Source organism: Macaca thibetana, chromosome 2 (assembly GCF_024542745.1).
Source record: "Macaca thibetana thibetana isolate TM-01 chromosome 2, ASM2454274v1, whole genome shotgun sequence".
NCBI lineage: Eukaryota > Metazoa > Chordata > Mammalia > Primates > Cercopithecidae > Macaca > Macaca thibetana.
Window position 1 is genome coordinate 192,690,365 of NC_065579.1, and position 17,858 is coordinate 192,708,222.

At 37.6% G+C, this 17,858-nt stretch overlaps 1 protein-coding gene across 11 annotated transcripts in view; it reads right to left on the reverse strand.

Moving 5' to 3' along the window:
- ROBO2 (roundabout guidance receptor 2) overlaps positions 1–17,858 on the reverse strand; it is a 1,778,513-nt gene that overhangs the window by 232,928 nt on the left and 1,527,727 nt on the right. The gene's annotated exons all lie outside the window — the stretch shown is intronic.

Here is a 17,858-nt window from a genome sequence, read left to right on the forward strand (position 1 = left end):
AGCTCTAGGAAACAAACCATTATTCCTTCCTTGATTGCAGCCGTCCCTTTTGCACATATGAGTAGGTCTTTCTTCATCATCTGTGGTGTATGAGAAGTGCCAACTTTAATGAGGCTTTCTAAATTCCTTAACAAAGTTTTCTAGGTGCTCCCATAGTTTATAGTTTTTAAAAATTCTACAACAGCAAATATTGTATTCTCTCTTGTTCTGTGCTTTAAATGTCTCTCTCCATCATATTACTAGTTCTTGGAAAAGGCAGGTGGGGCCTTTACTTTCTACATCTCAGAACTCCTAGTAAAATGGAGATTTGCGTAAGCTGCCTGTCATACGGATGTATGAATCACAATACTTTTCTTTGTGGCTCCTAAAGAGATTTGGTGTTAAACAATATTTGAGATAGTGAATCTCCAAGGGAAAAAGAAAGGAAATGAGAAAATATAAATGAAAGTAAAAGAACAAATCATAAATTATAAAATCCAGCAAATTGAGTCCATTTTATATTTTTGGTAAATCAAGAAATGATTAATTTTAAAAACTTATAATTTAAAAAATTACCATTTATAGCCACAATAAAAATGTACACTTGATTTGGAAAATGGATGCATCTAATACGTTGCAGACTCTAATATGACGATAAGAACATCCTCTAAAAAATGAGAAGAAGCTGATTTAGAAATACCAAGAAAACTTTTGCTCTTTAGTACCCATCCATGCTAAACACAGCTGATATCAATTTGAAGAAAAAGCAGCAGCACCAAAAAGGCTGCTGTGACTTTTTCAATACTTTTCTGTAGGTAAAAAAAACATAAGGATGTTACTTTCAGTGGGCTACTAATGTTGTTCAAAGCAAGATTTTTTTTTAAAGAAATCACTTGAGGTAGCAACAAGGCTTATTTATTAGTTCAGTTTGTATATTCATTCATTCGTTCCTCTTTTTATCTGCTGTCAAAGAGACTTTAGTCAATAAAAAGTCATTCACCTAAGAAAAATATAAGAACTTGAAAAATAAAACTTTGAAAAAATACATAAAATGAGAAAATTTTAAATACATTAATAACAAAGGAATTAATATATTTGCCATACTTATATATTAAATTTAGGTTTAAATTTCCAGAAAAAAAGCATTGTATTAAGTATGCATAATCTCACAATAAAAAATGATAATGCATTCATGTGATAATCTATGTGTCATTGATGACATTTCTGAGTACAAAACACTATGACATTGTAATGAGAAAACAGAAGAAAACATCATAGCATTTCATATATTCTTTAGTTTGTTAAAAAATAAGTTTACTAATTTTTAAGGTTTTTACAGTATATTGACTCCATAGACTAAAGTGGTACAAATCAATGGAGTCTTTGAGAATTGGTCAAATAAGCATTCTATTCTGACATTAAATGGTCTTGGTGTGTAATTAATGACTTAGACAATGCAATAAGAAGCTTGATGCATTTATTATGTATATTTTATTGAAGTTCTTAGAAATCTTAGAACTATATCATTTTCCACTGGGCACATATGAAAGAAAAGGATATCTTCAAGTAAATTAATCCTTTCCTTTATGCTATATTACTTAATCACGTCCTCCCAACCATCCTTCTAAGCTTTTGTTTTTTCTTTATCAAAGGATTGATTGCCTGTGAATATATAACAAGAAAAGGAAATAAAGTGTGTCTGGCCCATCTTGTAACTTACAAAAATTACTTTAAGGTGAAAAAAAAAAAAATGTGGTTACCCTGCTACCCTGCATTAAAATAACGGAAACCCTTGATTTTGCTAGGTATGTAATGAATTTGTCCTTTAGCAGTCAATGTCCTTCACATGAAATTGCACCTAAATATTGCTAGTTTTCCTGATTTTTCTTTTGTTGAGTTCAGATGATAAAGTCATTGTTCATTAAAAGACCGGAAATAGGTCAAAGAAACAAATCCTAGACTTTAGAGTAGCTTCAAATTACCTATATTCAACAGGTACCTCATGAACTCATTATGTTTGCTCGCTTTCTGACCAAAATTGTCTCATCCTTAGCAACCTACATCTTGACAAATGAAATCAAAATGTAACTTTTACCCCAAACAGCAACCTCATAGTCAGTGATTTTTTTCTCTTATTTTCCAAATACGTGTCAAAGTCCTGCTTAAAAACTTAATGGGATGTACTCCGTCCTTTCAACATCTATTGCCCTTGTTGATAGCAGCAGGAGTCAGATAAATTATTATTATTATTATTATTTGAGACAGAGTCTTGCTCTGTCACCCTGGCTAGAGTGCAGTGGCATGATCTTGGCTCATTGCAACATCCACCTCCTGGTTTCAAGTGATTCTCCTGCCTCAGCCTCCTGAGTAGCTGAGATTACAGGCACTTGCCATTGCACCCAGCTGATTTTTGTATTTTTAGTAGTGACGGTGTTTCACCATCTTGGCCAGGCTGGTCTCAAACTCCTGACCTCGTGATCCACCCACCTCAGCCTCCCAAAGTGCTGGGATTACAGGCATGAGCCATCGCTCCAGGCCAAGGCAGATAAATTTCTAGGCAGAAAGGGTCAGGTCCCGAGTGAAATCCAACCTCAAGCCAAAGACAGCTTAAAGTCTGAAAACTGAACTTCCAGTTCTGAGGAGAGTCCACCACTAGAGTGCGAACTTCCTCAATGCCTGTAGCCAACTGAATGGTGCTTTTTCCAGGCCCACCCATGGACCAATCAGTATGCACTCCCTCATTCTGAGCCCATAAAATCCCCAGACTCAGGCACACATTGGGCTACCCACTTTCAGGCCCTCTCCCTCACACAGAGGGCCACCAACTTGGGTTCCCCTCTCATTGTCAAGAATTTTACTCTTGCTCAATAAAATTCTTCCCTGCCTTGTTCCCTCTCCAGTGTCCGTGTAATCTCATTCTTCTTTGTTGTGGGACAAGAACACAGAAAGAGCTATAACACATTACAGTTACTGCTCACCAAGCAATGTGGGAGAAAAAGTTTCTGGGCAACACATGCTCCCATTCGCTGAGCGATGGGCAGCAGGAACGAACAGGCTGTAACATGAATGAGCTGTAATATGCCCCCGTTTGCTGCCCTGTGGGCTTCAGAAATGATGTAACATTTCTTGGGGGTTCAAACCTGGGGACTCCCTGGGCAAGAGCCATAAAGCCCCTAGGTCTCTGCGGTTACTGGCATCTCTGAGCTTTCGGGTGCCGCCGAGTTCCCCTCATCTAGATGCTGGTGCCCAAAGCAAAAACCACCCATGGCACACCCGGCTCAGCCATGGGCTGAGTGCAGAGACCTGTGCATACCCTGGGCTGGTAGTGTAAGCTGAGTGCAGCCTGCTGGGATGAGTGGGTGGAATGAACCCAGCGGCAAGCCCAGAGCCGAGTGAAACCTGGGCAGGGGCACCACTGGCCACAGAGATTTCTGGCTGGTGAAGTGGCACTGAAAGCATCCTGTGTCATTGTCACTTCCTTATTACATTTTGCCAGGACTATTGCAGAGGACACACAATGGTTTTCCACCTCCACTTTTGGCCAGCCTCTGCGCCATACAGCTACCACATTTCTCTCCAAAACACAGACATACTTAATATCACCACTGATGTTTATAGAAAAATATTCACACCACTTAGAACAATTATTCATTCAATACGACCCTAATCTACTTGTCCAGGCTTAACTCATGTCTCTTCTTTTATTCCAGTAATTTTCAATGCCTTAACATTGCTTTTCTATAACTCCCAAAGTTGAGTATTTGCTCTTCTATTCTCCTATAGCACTGTTTATTTCCCGAGTTCCGCACTTACAAACATCTGACACAAATTACAGTAATGGCAAACATATGTCCTGAATATTCCTGGATGTCCCTAATGTTAGCTATTCTTTGCTGATGTCAGATCAGGGGTGGAGTGAGCAGTCCTCAAAATACCTTAAGGCTCCTTCCACCAGATGGGCAGCTCCTTGAAGGCAGAGGTGGAGTCTTAAAAATCTTGATGAGCACTCAATACTTCATTGTTTAATTAAACAAAACTGGAAAAGGAATTCTCTATTTATACAAATTGACTCTAACAGGAGTCATATGCAATGGATTAAGACTCCAACAACACTGTTTGGAAATCTGTTCTCTTTCAGCATAATTCATTGTTTCTCTACCAAACAATGTATGCCAGTGTTCCCACTCATTTTCCAAACATTAATGTGAAATGATGAATGCATCATGAACTGCACACTACAAAGATCCAATATCTGGGATTATCTACCTCCTTCACCCATTATCTCCCTTCTCTCATAATAATGATAATCTGTCTATGTGCCTACATTACAGTAACTTCTACACTTGTGCTGAGCTCCCGCCTTGTTTTGTCTGCTCAAGTGCTTTGCTTCAGCAATTTCCCCCCTCTGTTGTATCATTAATTTTTCTAACTTAACTAGATGATTCCCACAAGCAGATAGACATGCTTTTCCTTATCCTGTTTTAAAAACAAAACCTGCTATATCCACATTTCTCTCCATATATTCCTCATTTTCCTTCTTCCCTGTACTGCAGGACACTAGCGTAGCGTCATTACCTGCTCTCTCTACAGTCTCTTCTCTCGTTCTTTGTTTAACCTCCTGCAATAAAGACTTTCCTTGTACCACTCCAGGAAAATTGCTTTTATAAAGGTGACCCATAATCTCCATGTTGCTGTTTCCAATGGTCAGTTCTTGTTACTTGTCTTCTGTGACCTTAAGTAGCATTAGACCAGTTGGGCATTCTATCTTTAAATATTTAGTTCATTTGGCCTATGGGATAAGACATTCATGTGGTTTTCTGCCTACTAGCTAAGGTTTACTTATTTATTTGTTTATTTATTTATTTATTTATTTATTTTCTCAGTCTCCTTTGCTAGGTCCTCTTCATCTTCTTAATCTTTAAAAATGAACTGATTCAAAGCTCAGTCTTGGAATCTTGGGATCTCTTCTGCCTCCACAGACTCCATCTGTAGACTTATCAAATCTCAGGACTTAAATTACTACATGTATACAAAGATTCTAAATTTATATGTCAAAGCCATATCGCTTCCTTGGACTCATGCATCCAACTGCCTACACTACAGCTCCATTTTTAGTTGTCAGATTGACCTGTTACATTTTACTTGCCCGTAACATTTGCATCTCTCGCCAGTCTTTCCGTCTTAGTAAGTGGCACTTCTGTTCTTCCAGTTAGGCCAAAAAAGTGGAGTCATCCTTGACTCTTGTTCTTCCTTGGAATCCTCATGGTTTTAATTTGAAAATACACCATGTTCTAATTACTTCTTAACTTCTTCACTGATTCCACCTGGTTAACTCTCACCTACATTACTGTAACTGAGCTCTCTATTTCAGGTCTTGTCACTATGTGGGAAACTCTCAACTAAACATCAAGGTCATTTCAATAAGTCAGATCATGTTCATTCTTCTTCTTCAAAACAAAACAACAAACCTTTCCATGGATTCCTGTCTCACTTCGCATCAAAGCCAGAGTTCCCAAAGAGACTCCATGACCTGGCCCCTGCTCACCGCTCACAGTTCACCTCATTCAAATTTGCAGGATTTATCCCACCCAGGCCACTCTATTCACATTGAACTCCTCACTTTTCCTAATTTTAAGCCTTTGCACTTGCTCTTTCTTCTTTCTAGAACATTTTCTGTCCCCACTCCCCATTCCTACATATCTGGTTGTTTTTTTATTCCTTTCTTAATTTTTACCCCCAAACCTCAGAGTTTTATCCTAAAATAATTATGTTTTCTTTATTTGCCTTGTTTATTGTCTATTATATATTTACTTCCCAAAAGGACTGATTTGGGTGTCTTTGTTCCTTTCAGAATTCCCAGGGCCCAGAACAGTACTGGTCTCAAAGTCTGTACTCACTAGATATTTTTACTATTTTTATTTCTATTGTAGAGATAGGGGTTGTGCTATATTGCCCAGGCTGGCTGGACTCAAGCTCTCCTCCTGCCTCAGGCTCCCAAAGCGCTGGGATTACAGGCATGAGCTACTGTGCCCAGCTCTCATTAAGTATATTTTTTAAATAAATGAATAGAGTTTAAAGAATCTGTAGCACTGACTCATCCCCAAATGTCAAAAGACATTAGCTAGGGTAGGAAAGGAACACATTGACTAGCCCAGTGCCCCAGGGCAGAGGATAACTATCCATATAAAACAGGAAATGTGGGGTTGGGCCCTAGTGAGCGGAGAGCCTCAGGAAATGGATTAGGAAAGCATTTTTGGGATCAGTCTTGGCAGGATGGGTCTCTAAGGACTTTGCAAAGACTTTCAGATCTTTTAGCTCAGAGAACACTGGGCTTGGCGGCTGAGAGATTGCCCAGGGCTTGGGTGTTCCAGGAACAAGTACTTTCTGACTGAGATCCCCTCTCACCAGTTACTGAAATCAGAAAAGTAGCAGATCAAGCGAATTAGTGACAGACAGCAGTGCTCAAACCAGGGCTCTTTTAGACAGTGCCTTCAGTAGATCTTGAGGACAGAGGGGCTCTAGAGCCTTTCTTTTTAACATTCTGTCATGAAGCATATACCATGTGTTATATGTCTTTTGCCACATGTGTGATAACCACACTTAAGATATAGCGGCTTAGAGCTCCGCAGCTGCAAGTCTGTGCTTGGAGTTTTCCAGCATGCAGCTTCCTTGGAAGCCCTCTGGGGATCCATGTCTGGGTAGAATCTTGGTGTGAGTGGCAGTGACTGCTTTGTCCTTTTGTCAGGGATGAAGATTAAAGAACCTACAGATGTCTTTGGCTTGCTGTCCTCACTTTAATCAAATGATTATGCGAGCCCTGCCTGGAAAGTACTTTTAGAACCGCCTGGTATTTGACGAGTTAGAATTCCATGCAAGTTAATAACTCTGCTCTTCTAAATAGAAAACATGCCTGGAAGGTCTGAGACTATGAGTCACCTACACATTAATACGAATTTAGGTTGTTTTTCTAATAGCCAACCAAAAGTGACAGCGCTAAAATGGAGATTTAAAAGAGGGGAAGAGGAAAAATGCAATTCGAACATTTGAACATGGGATATCAGGTTGGGAAGGAAACAATAAAAGATGAGAATTTTTTAAACGTTTTCATGATAGAAAAACTTTTTTTAAAGTCGTTACAGAAAAATGCCATGCTCGTACCTGTCTCCTTAGCTTTGTCCAGTTCTCCTCCCCGTAAATAGCCAGTATGATTAATTTCTTTTATGTCCGTCCTTCCAGGTAGTTTACACACATATAAGCTAATATGCATAAATATACATGTATATGCATATATATTCATTTCTCCATTTTTACACAAATTGTTTAAGATGGGGAAGTTCAATTGACCACCTTTATTCTTCTTGCTTAATAAAGTGTCTTGGTAACTTTACTGTAGCAAGGCATGAAGGACGTCCTCATTCTTTAATTATGGCTCAAAGCGAGCTGTACCATAACTTATTTAGGAAGTCTCCTGTTGATTCATCCTTCTTAGGTTGAAATTTTTCATGATTTAAAACAATGCCTTAAAGCAAAAGTTGACACATATAATGCCATTTTTCACATACACAAATTTATCTGAAATATAGATTTACAGCAGTGGAATTGCTGGGTTGAAGGCTCCAGGCATTTTTAATTTTTATAAATATTGCTAAGTTGTCCTCAATAAAGGTTTTATTAATTTATGCCCTCACCAGGCATGTATGAGAAGACCTTTAGAATTACTTGGATAATCATGGAATCAAGAGCAGGACTTTGTTCCTGGGCAGACAGTGAAGAATGGGCCAGAAGAGTTAGGAGAACCTAAAAATGATGCCATTTTTATTTATGCTCTGTGCTTATAAGAGATTACAAATTACGAGCTGCTTTTGGTGGCTCATGCCTGTAATCCCAGCATTTTGGGGAAGCTGAGGTGGGAGGAGGATGGTCTGAGTCCAGGAGTTTTAGACCAGCTGGGCAAAATAGCAAGACCTCATCTCTGCAAAATGTTTTTAAAAAGAGCTGGGAGTGGTGGCGCATACCTATGGTCCCAGCTACTCAGGAGGTTGAGGCAGGAGGATCCTTTGAGCCCAGGAGTTTAAGATTGCAGCGAGCTCTGATCACACCACTGCACTCCAGACTGGGGTGACACAGTGAGAAGGAGGAGGAGGAGAAGAAGCGGGGGAGAGGGAAGAAGAAGAGGGGGAAGAGGAGGAGGAAGAAAAAGAAGAAGAGGGAGGAGGAGGAGGAAGAAAAAGAAGAGGGAGGAGGAGGAGGAGGAAAGAAGAAGGAGAAGGAGAAGACGGAGGAGGAGGAGGAGAGGAAGTTGCAAATTATGGAACACTTTGCAGCATCTGTGTGAGTCAGCCCATACTAGAAGCAATACAGACCAAGAAAAGTAGCTATAGATTTTTCTAACACATCTCTAAGTGAAATGTAAAAACGATTACTAATAATATGTTTATAAATGAAAGGCTTACATTAATGGGAGGTCATTTAAACAGTAACACATGAACTAAAAAAGTTTTGATACATAGAAAATTCCACAGAGAGATGTAGCCACTCATTTATCCGTCATGTCTCAAGAATTTTTGAACATCTATTTATTTACTGTTAATTCAAAATGAATTTTGGTACACTAGTAGGTACTTATACTTTTAAAATCATCAGCCAGCTACAGTGTCTAAGGAGGCATGCAAATTAGTCATTGCAAGCAATTTACTGATCGCTTAGGAGATAACCCAATTAAGGAAGTGAACATTAGCAGATATAAATTTAATTACATAAAAAGTAGTTCTGTTTTAGTTGTATTTTTATTGTGCTGTGCTAAATGTGAACATCTGTAGACTTCAAGTTAAATCCCTATACAGGAAAAGCTATGTAATCAAAATTAGGGTATGTGCATACGTGTGTACGTTACATATTAGTCACTTTGATTCTTCCCTTGGCCTTATAATTGGAAATATGAGCTAGATACACATTGCAGTTGGGCTCCATGGCTTCATCAAAATCAATGGAGCTGCCGGAACATTTTTAATACTACTTGAAACCATTAATGACAAAGAGTCATTTGCTTATCCACGGTCCAGTCCTTCTCCAGTGAAAATTGCTGGTCATGAATCTGGTGAACATTTACAGGAATCTGTAAATGAAACAGCTAAATCCTTGATGACAGGGAGCCTCATAAAGGCGGCTCATTTATTCCCTCGGGGCACTCATCCCCGCAACTGGGATCAATAGAAAATCTCATCTGATATATTCTTAAATGCCATGGTGCAAATGCTCTCTTGGCAATTTCGCAGGAGAAAAGCCCAACTTCCATTTTTAAAGCATCAACATTAAATTCACTAAATAAGCCAAGCCATGCTACCTAGAGTTTGCTTTAGTTTTAAAGCCTATAGAATTAAAATTATCATTTTTTTCCCTCAATACAAAAAGAGTAAGATTCAGACATTTCGAGGTTATGAAATTGCCTACTAAATAAAAGTTTATGATTTGGCCACACATCTAACAATGTAAATATTAACTGCTCTAGAGTCTCAAACAGAAACTATGAATTAGCAACTTGTTGCAATATAATTGTTCTGTAATCTTTACTGGTTTACCTGGTTTACTCTGCAAAAAAATAATTTTAACCTCTGTAAAAGATTATATATACGTATATATATATAAAATATATATTTCAAGATGCTAGCATAAAGAATTCTTTTAAAAGTACACATAAAAGACGGATTACAGGTATGATGGCTTACAACTGTAATTCCAGCACTTTGGGAGGATGAGGCCAGAGGATCACTAGAAGCCATGAGTTCGAGACTAGCCTGGGCAACAAAGCAAGAACCTGCCTCTACAAAAAAATTAAAAAATTAAAAGATTAGCCAGCCGCAATGGTGTGTGCCTGCAGCCCCAGTTATGCTGGGGCTGAGGCAGGAAGATCCCTTGATCCCAGGAGATTAAGGGAGGCTGCAGTCAGCTATCATCATGCCACCGTACTCCAGTCTGTGCCACAGATTGAAACCCTGTCTCTAAAAAAATAACAAAATAGATAAATAAGTAACAAGATGGAACAGAAGAAATCAATGTAGGCGAAATAAAAGTTAAATTTTGATAGCAATTGGGAAAACAAACACCCCCCAAATCAAACTTATAATAATAGATTTATTAGCCCCAGTCCTGATAGTATATTATAAAATACAACAAAAGAGATTTTACCCCTACAAGTTCCCCCTTTCATAAATGTCATGACTGCTTACCTGCAATTTGCTATTTAATTACTATGGGAGGGAGTGTCAGTTCTAAAGTCTTAACACCTTAATGAAATGTCTTTTGGCAAGAGTACAGATTCTAGTACGATTGATAAATTATAAGACTAGAGTAATAAAGGAGCACACACTTTTATTTCAACTTAGATAAACAACAAGGATAGACAACCTTCTTATTCTTTACTTTCATTGAAAAAGTGAAAATATAAATGACACACACACACACACACGCGCACAATTTAGTGTGGGATTAAATGTATTTGATACCAGAGATGTATTTATTATAAGGTGAATAAATCAGTCACTACTTAGCAGATCTATTTAGTGAATTCTAAAGGTTAGAATGTTCCTCAAAGATAAAATACCTCAATGCAGTTCATGGAAGGTTTTTGTTTGTTTTTTGTTTTTGTTTTGTTTTGTTTTTTCCAATCCTCCCTCCAATTACTATGATACACATACAAATGCATAATATATTGAGAAATCTGTATAAGAAATATAATTTTCTTGGGAAGGGCATGTACCTTTCCAGCATAATCAAAGCTAAAGATTTATATTAATACGAATTTTATTAAATCTGTTAGTAACATGTAAACAAACGGAAACTTATAATTCTGTGAGTGACCACCTATGTATTAATGAGTCTTATTTTACTTTTTAAATCAAAACTAAAGTTAGATCATTCTTTACACTTTTTCCATGGAAAGTCCTATTTAAAATGAATAAGAACAACTTTAAAAATTAAGAATAATGTCTAAAATAAACACAAGCATTATTTTTTAAAACTGCGAACACAGTTTGGTTTGGGCAATAGCCTTGGAGACAACAGGCCAGCAGAGGCTCGAGGATTAGCCCTAATTTCCTCACGTTTCACCTTAATTAACTCCTGATACACAAAGTAAATGCTGCAGGAATGATGGAGACCTTGGGCCAGTAGGCAAGACAGCTAAGCTCTCTTTATTTGCACATGATAATTTTTCTTTTGAATTTCCCTTAACTCCTCCAAAAGATCAAATGGTGGACACACGTTGTACTGTAATTAGCTTTGCTACATTTTTCATGTTTGTTCTTGGCATGAAACCACATTTCCAGCAAGGCAATGTGTCAGTAATTCGGAACCATAATTTTATGATATTTGTTTATAAGGTCATATAAATATCTAAAGAAACGATTCCAAAATACTTAGAGAAAACTACTCTAGAGTTGATGTTTTTTAGAAATTATTTGGCCAACCCACTCATAACTTTCTTTTAATCCACCAAAAGCCCGTTTTCTAGATGTCCCTGCACCATACATTATTCTTTGAAAGCATGAGGCAACGTGAATACTGTCCATTCCTTTGTCACTTAGCATAGATCTATATCCACAGACATAAAAGAATTCTTGCCTAGGTAGTTCACTCTTGTAATTCCAGCACTTTGGGAGGCCAAGGAAGGAGGTTTGCTTGAGCCCAGGAGTTCAAGACCAGCCTGGGCAACATAGCAAGACCCCATATCTACATATAAAAAGAGTTATAGCTATTCAAAACATTAAAGCCTTGCTCCTGTCTTTGCTCATAAAGAAGTCTCATTAGTGCAACCTGAACTTGAAATGCAAGATCAAATGTATTATATTTAAAATGTCAACTTTGAGAAAGTTATGTTCTGCACATTTTCTTCCAAAGCCTCGCATTGCTACAAAGAAGCATAAAATAATTCAAAGAGCAAACATAGTTAGAAATTGTAACTTGTCTCCAAAAAATGGGAAAGCATGAAATGGGAACAAAAAGGGGCACCATAGCCCAGAACTTGCAAAATATGTGAAAACCAAATGAGCCGCCTGCAGTCATATTTTACTTTTCAACTTACAGGCAAATATATTTTAATATCTGGGAAAAAAATAAAACAAGGACAGAACTAGGCTTAGCATCCAAGTAGTAAGTATTAGTAACAGAGATTATTTTCCAGTCAGCATTCCTTTTGCATTGAATATAAAGTATTAATAAGGCCATGTTGATAAAGCATTTATATTTATTATCTCAAACTTGGATAGGGACAAAGAAAAACATTGATCCATTAATTTCTGACTCTGACATTTTCACTCTACTTTTTATTTAAAAGGTAAAAATAAGTACATCACAACACTAATATTCTGAAGAAATCCCTATGATATGGTTTGACTCTGTCCCCACTCAAATCTCATCTCGAATTGTAATCCCATATATCGGGGAAGGAACCTGCTGGGAGGCGACTGAATTATGGGGGCGGTTTCCCCATGCTCGTCTCATGATGTCAGTGAGTGAGTTCTCAGGGAAGCACTTCCCCTTCGCTTCCTCTCTTGCCTGCCGCCGTGTAAAGGCTGTGCCTTGCTTTGCCTTCACCTTCTGCCATGACTGTAAGTTTCCTGAGGCCTCCACAGCCCTGTGGAACTGTGAGTCAATTAAACCTCCTTTCTTACAAACTGTACAGTCTCAGGTAGTATCTTTCTGGCAGTGTGAAAATGGACTATACATTTTACTTCATACCTCTACTTTTTGCCATACAAATCAAATTCAAGTTTATCTTTTCATGACATAGAGGGATCAGCAAACATTTTCTTTAATGGGCCAGAGAGTAAGTATTTTCTGCATTGAATTTTGCTGAATTTGGCCCAACAAACCTTTTTGCTCACCTCTGCGCTATCGAATTATATTTCTTGCATTCCAACATCATTGTTTGTGGTTTTTCCTTTTACCCTACCAACTCCTAAGCTATTAAAACTCTTTAATTTTTTAGTAGACTTAGAAACATTACGAGTTGGAAGAGGCTTATACTTTTTATAACTAATATTTATATTCATTATATTTATACATAATTATATTTATAGCTAATATTTATCCTACACTGAGTAATTGCAATTCTGACTTCTCAGCATTTCCAAACACTAGAATTCTACCTGCAATGTTAAGTTATATTTAGGGCAGAACAAACAACACATTCACTTCAAAGACACAACTGCTATTTAAAACTTAATCAGAATTAGAATATGAAGATGTGAATGGTACTATATTTTTAATTTTTTGGTGAATCAAATACATTTGTAATATTTAAATTACATATATTTTACAAAGAAAGCTCTAAAATACCATTTATTCTTATGAAGAAGAATATTCTCTACATTTTTACTGTTTACAATGAAATGTATCAAGTCAAAATAAGTAAATATCAGTGCAACATTCATACACTATCATATTCATTCACTTATTTATTTGTTCATTTAGTTATAAGTTCTTATTCATCTTTTATTGTCTTCTCTCAGCCCTGAGCTAGCAATACTATACATTAAATAGGAAGTTCATGATGTGTTAAAAATAACTGCAGACCCAAAGGTGTTTTATAAGAGATCACTGCTTCCAAGAAACTCATAGTCTCGTGGGGTAGGTAGGTAAACAAACAATTCTGTGATTTTTGGTTTCAGGGAAGTGCATGTATGTGTACAACCTGCAAGGAACATAAGACATGGGAGAAACAACATCAGTTGGGGAGGGTATTAGAAAATTTCAGCCAAGAGAAGACATCAGACCTAGAACTTTACTCAGCACATATTGAAATATACTATTCAAAATCAGTTCCAATGTGTTTTTTGTCATGCTATTATTTGAACACATTTAATTCCCATTGATTTAAATTACTCTCATTTTATTATTTTGGATTTTTAAAAAGCTTATAACAAACGTAACTATAACAAGCAAAGCAAATGAATATTTTACTTCAATTTTGCCAAATTTCCTATAATTGATTCCAGGAAAGGTCCCCTACCCCCATCAAATTCTAAGAATATCCATATGTCCCCTGTAAAGTGTTACCTTAATCATTTGGAGAGAATTTTCCTTCTTTCATATTTCAGTTGAACATATGCAAAGAATGACAGGTTTTTAACTGCAAAATACATCTTTTCATAATAAAAGCAAGTTCTAGAATTCCATGTTTATGCCTTGCCATATTGCTGACCTTTATGATCCTTTTTTATTTGTGTGTTTATTTCTAGACTGATTACTAAGCTTAATTATGACATCTGTAGGCTCTTAAAATGTCTGAGCTTGTTGTCCAACAACTGTTAGAAGAAATACTGCAAGTGACACAGAAGAAGAAATGTAATCATGAAATTATCTGTCTCAGATAAACACAACGAAGAGTGGATTTTGTCTCCTTACATCTTACAAATACACACACACTTAATGTTTATATACAGGGGCTATGGACATAAACTTACATATGAGATACTGTATTCCATAAGGCTTCGCTCTATTTCAATAACGTCTCCATGCCCCATGCTTATTTTAAAACCAGAATCCACGAGTCACGATATTATATAGAGAGGCTGCCAAATAACATTTTTGCAGCTTCAGTATTACAAGGAATTATTATTCCCCAATTCCTTCCTCACAATAAAAAAGAACTATGGCATTTGTGTACCTTTAATTGGATGCTAGTCTAGTGTTTTATTTCAGCAAATGCCAACTTGAAAACCAACCACTTCTGAGCCTAGCGCCAATTTGGAACACTGACCTACCCCAAGCAACCCAGGCCTGAGAACAAAGTGCCGGCTTAAGAAAAACTCTCTCCATTGGTCCGATTCAAACTCCACGTTTTTCATCTTGATTTATTACTCCACGGAAATGTTTGGTACATAGAAATGTACCGCATGATCCAACAGTCCCGCTACTGGGTATGTATTTAAAAGGAAATAAAAATCACTACACCAAAGAGATATCTGTGCTCTAATGTTCATTGCAGCAGTATTCACAATAACCAACATAAAGAATCAACCTAAGTGTTAATAAATGAAGGGATAAAAGAAACACACACACACACTGAAATACTATTCAGACTTCAAAAAAAGAAGGAAATCCTGTCATTCATGACAGCATGGATGAATCTGGAGACCGTTAGGTTAAGGGAAATAAACCAGACAAATGCTGTGTGATCTCACTTATACGTGGAATCTGATGCAGAGGAGAATGGTGGTTAACAGAAGCTGGGGGTATGAGAGGAATTAGGGAAATGTTGGTCAGAGGATTCAAAATTTTACCTAACAGAAGAATAAGTTCAATAGGTGGGTTGTACGATGTAGTGACCACAGTTAATGTATTGTACACTTGAAAATTGCTGAAAGTAGATTTTAAGTGATCTCACCACAAAGAAATGAAACATATGTGAGACAACACACATGTTAACTAGCTTGGTTTAGCCACTCCACATGTATATATATATATATTTTCAAGCATGTTGTACACCACAAATATATAATTTTGTCAGTTATAATTAACTAATTAATTGAGAAATGTTTGGTCTATCATTGCTTACTAATTCTGTTCCTGGTGGGGGAATGCACCTGCACGGGTCTGCAGCAACCTCAATTCTCGTCTCCTCAGAAACAGGAATTCAACTGAGGGGCACAGGCAGAAGAAGAGTCTGAGGGAAGCTTTAGAGCAGGAGTAAAAGTTTACTAGAAACCTTTGGAGCAGGAATGAAAGGAAGTAAAGGACACTTGGAAGACGGCCAAGTGGGCGACTTGAGCGATCAACTGCGTGGTCTGACCTTTTAACTTGGGATTCTGTAGGCCAGCATATGGGGGCCCTGCATCCCTTCTCCCCTGATTCTTCCCTCTGGTGGGCTGCCCTCATGCACAGTGGCCCACTAGCACCTGGGAGGGGAGCGTGTGCAGTGTGCTGACCGGGGTTGTACACATGCTCACTTGAGGCGTTCTTCCGTTAACAGTCAAATGTCCCTAGAAGGTCATATACCAGTTAAACTCGACCATTGTGCCTTCTAATGTGCATGGTTGAACCTATTCACCCAACTCCTGAGATATTCAGAAGCTTCTGATCACCAGTTTCAGGTGCTTCTGTTTACTGGGAGATGGCCTTTGCCTGACGCTGGCTGTGACCAATTATTATTTATTTTATTTTTAATTTTTTTATTATACTTTAAGTTCTGGGATACATGTGCAGAACGTGCAGGTTTGTTACATAGGTATATATGTGCCATGGTGGTTTGCTGCACCCATCAGCCCATCACATTACCTATATTAGGTATTTCTCCTAATGCTCTCCTTCCCCTAGCCCCCCATCCCTGACAGGCCGCAATGTGTGATGATCCCTTCCCTGTGTCCATGTGTTCTCATTGTTCAACTCCCACTTATGAGTGAGAACATGAGACGTTTGATTTCTGGTTTTCTGTTCCTGTGTTTGCTGAGAATGATGGTTTCCAGGTTCATCCATGTCCCTGCAAAGGACATGAACTCATCCTTTTTTATGGCTGCATAGTATTCCATGGTGTATATGTGCAACATTTTCTTTATCCAGTCTATCATTGATGGACATTTGGGTTGGTTGCAAGTCTTTACTATTGTGAATAGTGTAAGAAACACATGTGTGCATGTGTCTTTATAGTAGAATGGTTTATAATCCTTTAGGTATATACAGATGCTGGAGAGGATGTGGAGAAATAGGAATACTTTTACCCTGTTGGCAGGAGTGTAAATTAGTTCAACATTGTGGATGACAGTGGGGGGATTCCTCAAGGATCTAGAACCAGAAATACCATTTGACACAGCCATCCCATTACTGGGTACATGACCAATTATTATTGGTCATGAAGCACCTGACCATCACCTGATGGTGATTTAAACAAACACCTGACCATCACCGGATGGTTGCCTGACATTCTTCTTGTGTGTGTTGCCGGGAGGGTGCTCTCCTGCTCTGCTCATGTCTGACTAGCTAGCTACTGTAACAATTTCACAGAATATGTCCCTTGATGTTCTGAGTCCAACATCTCAATGCTTTCTAAAGGCCACCAAGTTTTCAAGTGCATACCCTTTTTACAAGCCCAATAGGTTCACTTCTGTATCTCCCTGCCTTTTAAAGAGGTAGGATAGTCTTCAAAAAGAAGTACAGTGCAAAATCTAACTCAAGAAGTATTTCATAAAATTCTGAGTTGCATCTAGCATATATGAAAATCAATATAAAAATACACTGTCCCTGCCTTGAAAAAGTTTAAAATCTAGCTGTAAAGAAGAGACTTGGATTCATGAAAAGACTTGTAACACTGCATGAATTCTAGAAAGATAAACAAAATCCTTTTAAGGATTGAAATCCCCTCTTTGATTGTTGTTGTTGTTGTTGTTTTACAAACAACTCTGCAGTAGTACATGACCAGCAGAAATAAAATAAAATATAAGATTGTAATCAGTCCACCCAGAGCAGGATTTTTCAGTAAACTGCAGGGACTGAATAAGGAGTAATCTAAAAAAAGGCATGAAATTTCTCGACAGATTTACTTCTTTCTACAACGCTTTCGTATCTTCTATGTTCTTGGCTTCTATGGAGGAAATAACCAAGAATTGTGGAAACAATCTGAAAAATCCCACACAACCCTATGTTTTTATTCTTGCAAGAACCCTCCCAGGAAAGGTAGAAAAGAACACAAAAATTGTATACATATGTTAAAACTTACTTCAAACAGAGTAAGGCATAGGGATTAACACGATCAATTTTGTAGTAGAAAAAATTTGAATTGTAATTAAACTTTGCCACTCACTAGGTATAGCATTTTGACAACTCACTTAACCAAGCTCTATCTCAGTTTTCCTCATCTCTGAAGTGAAGTCATGGGGTAGTTGTGA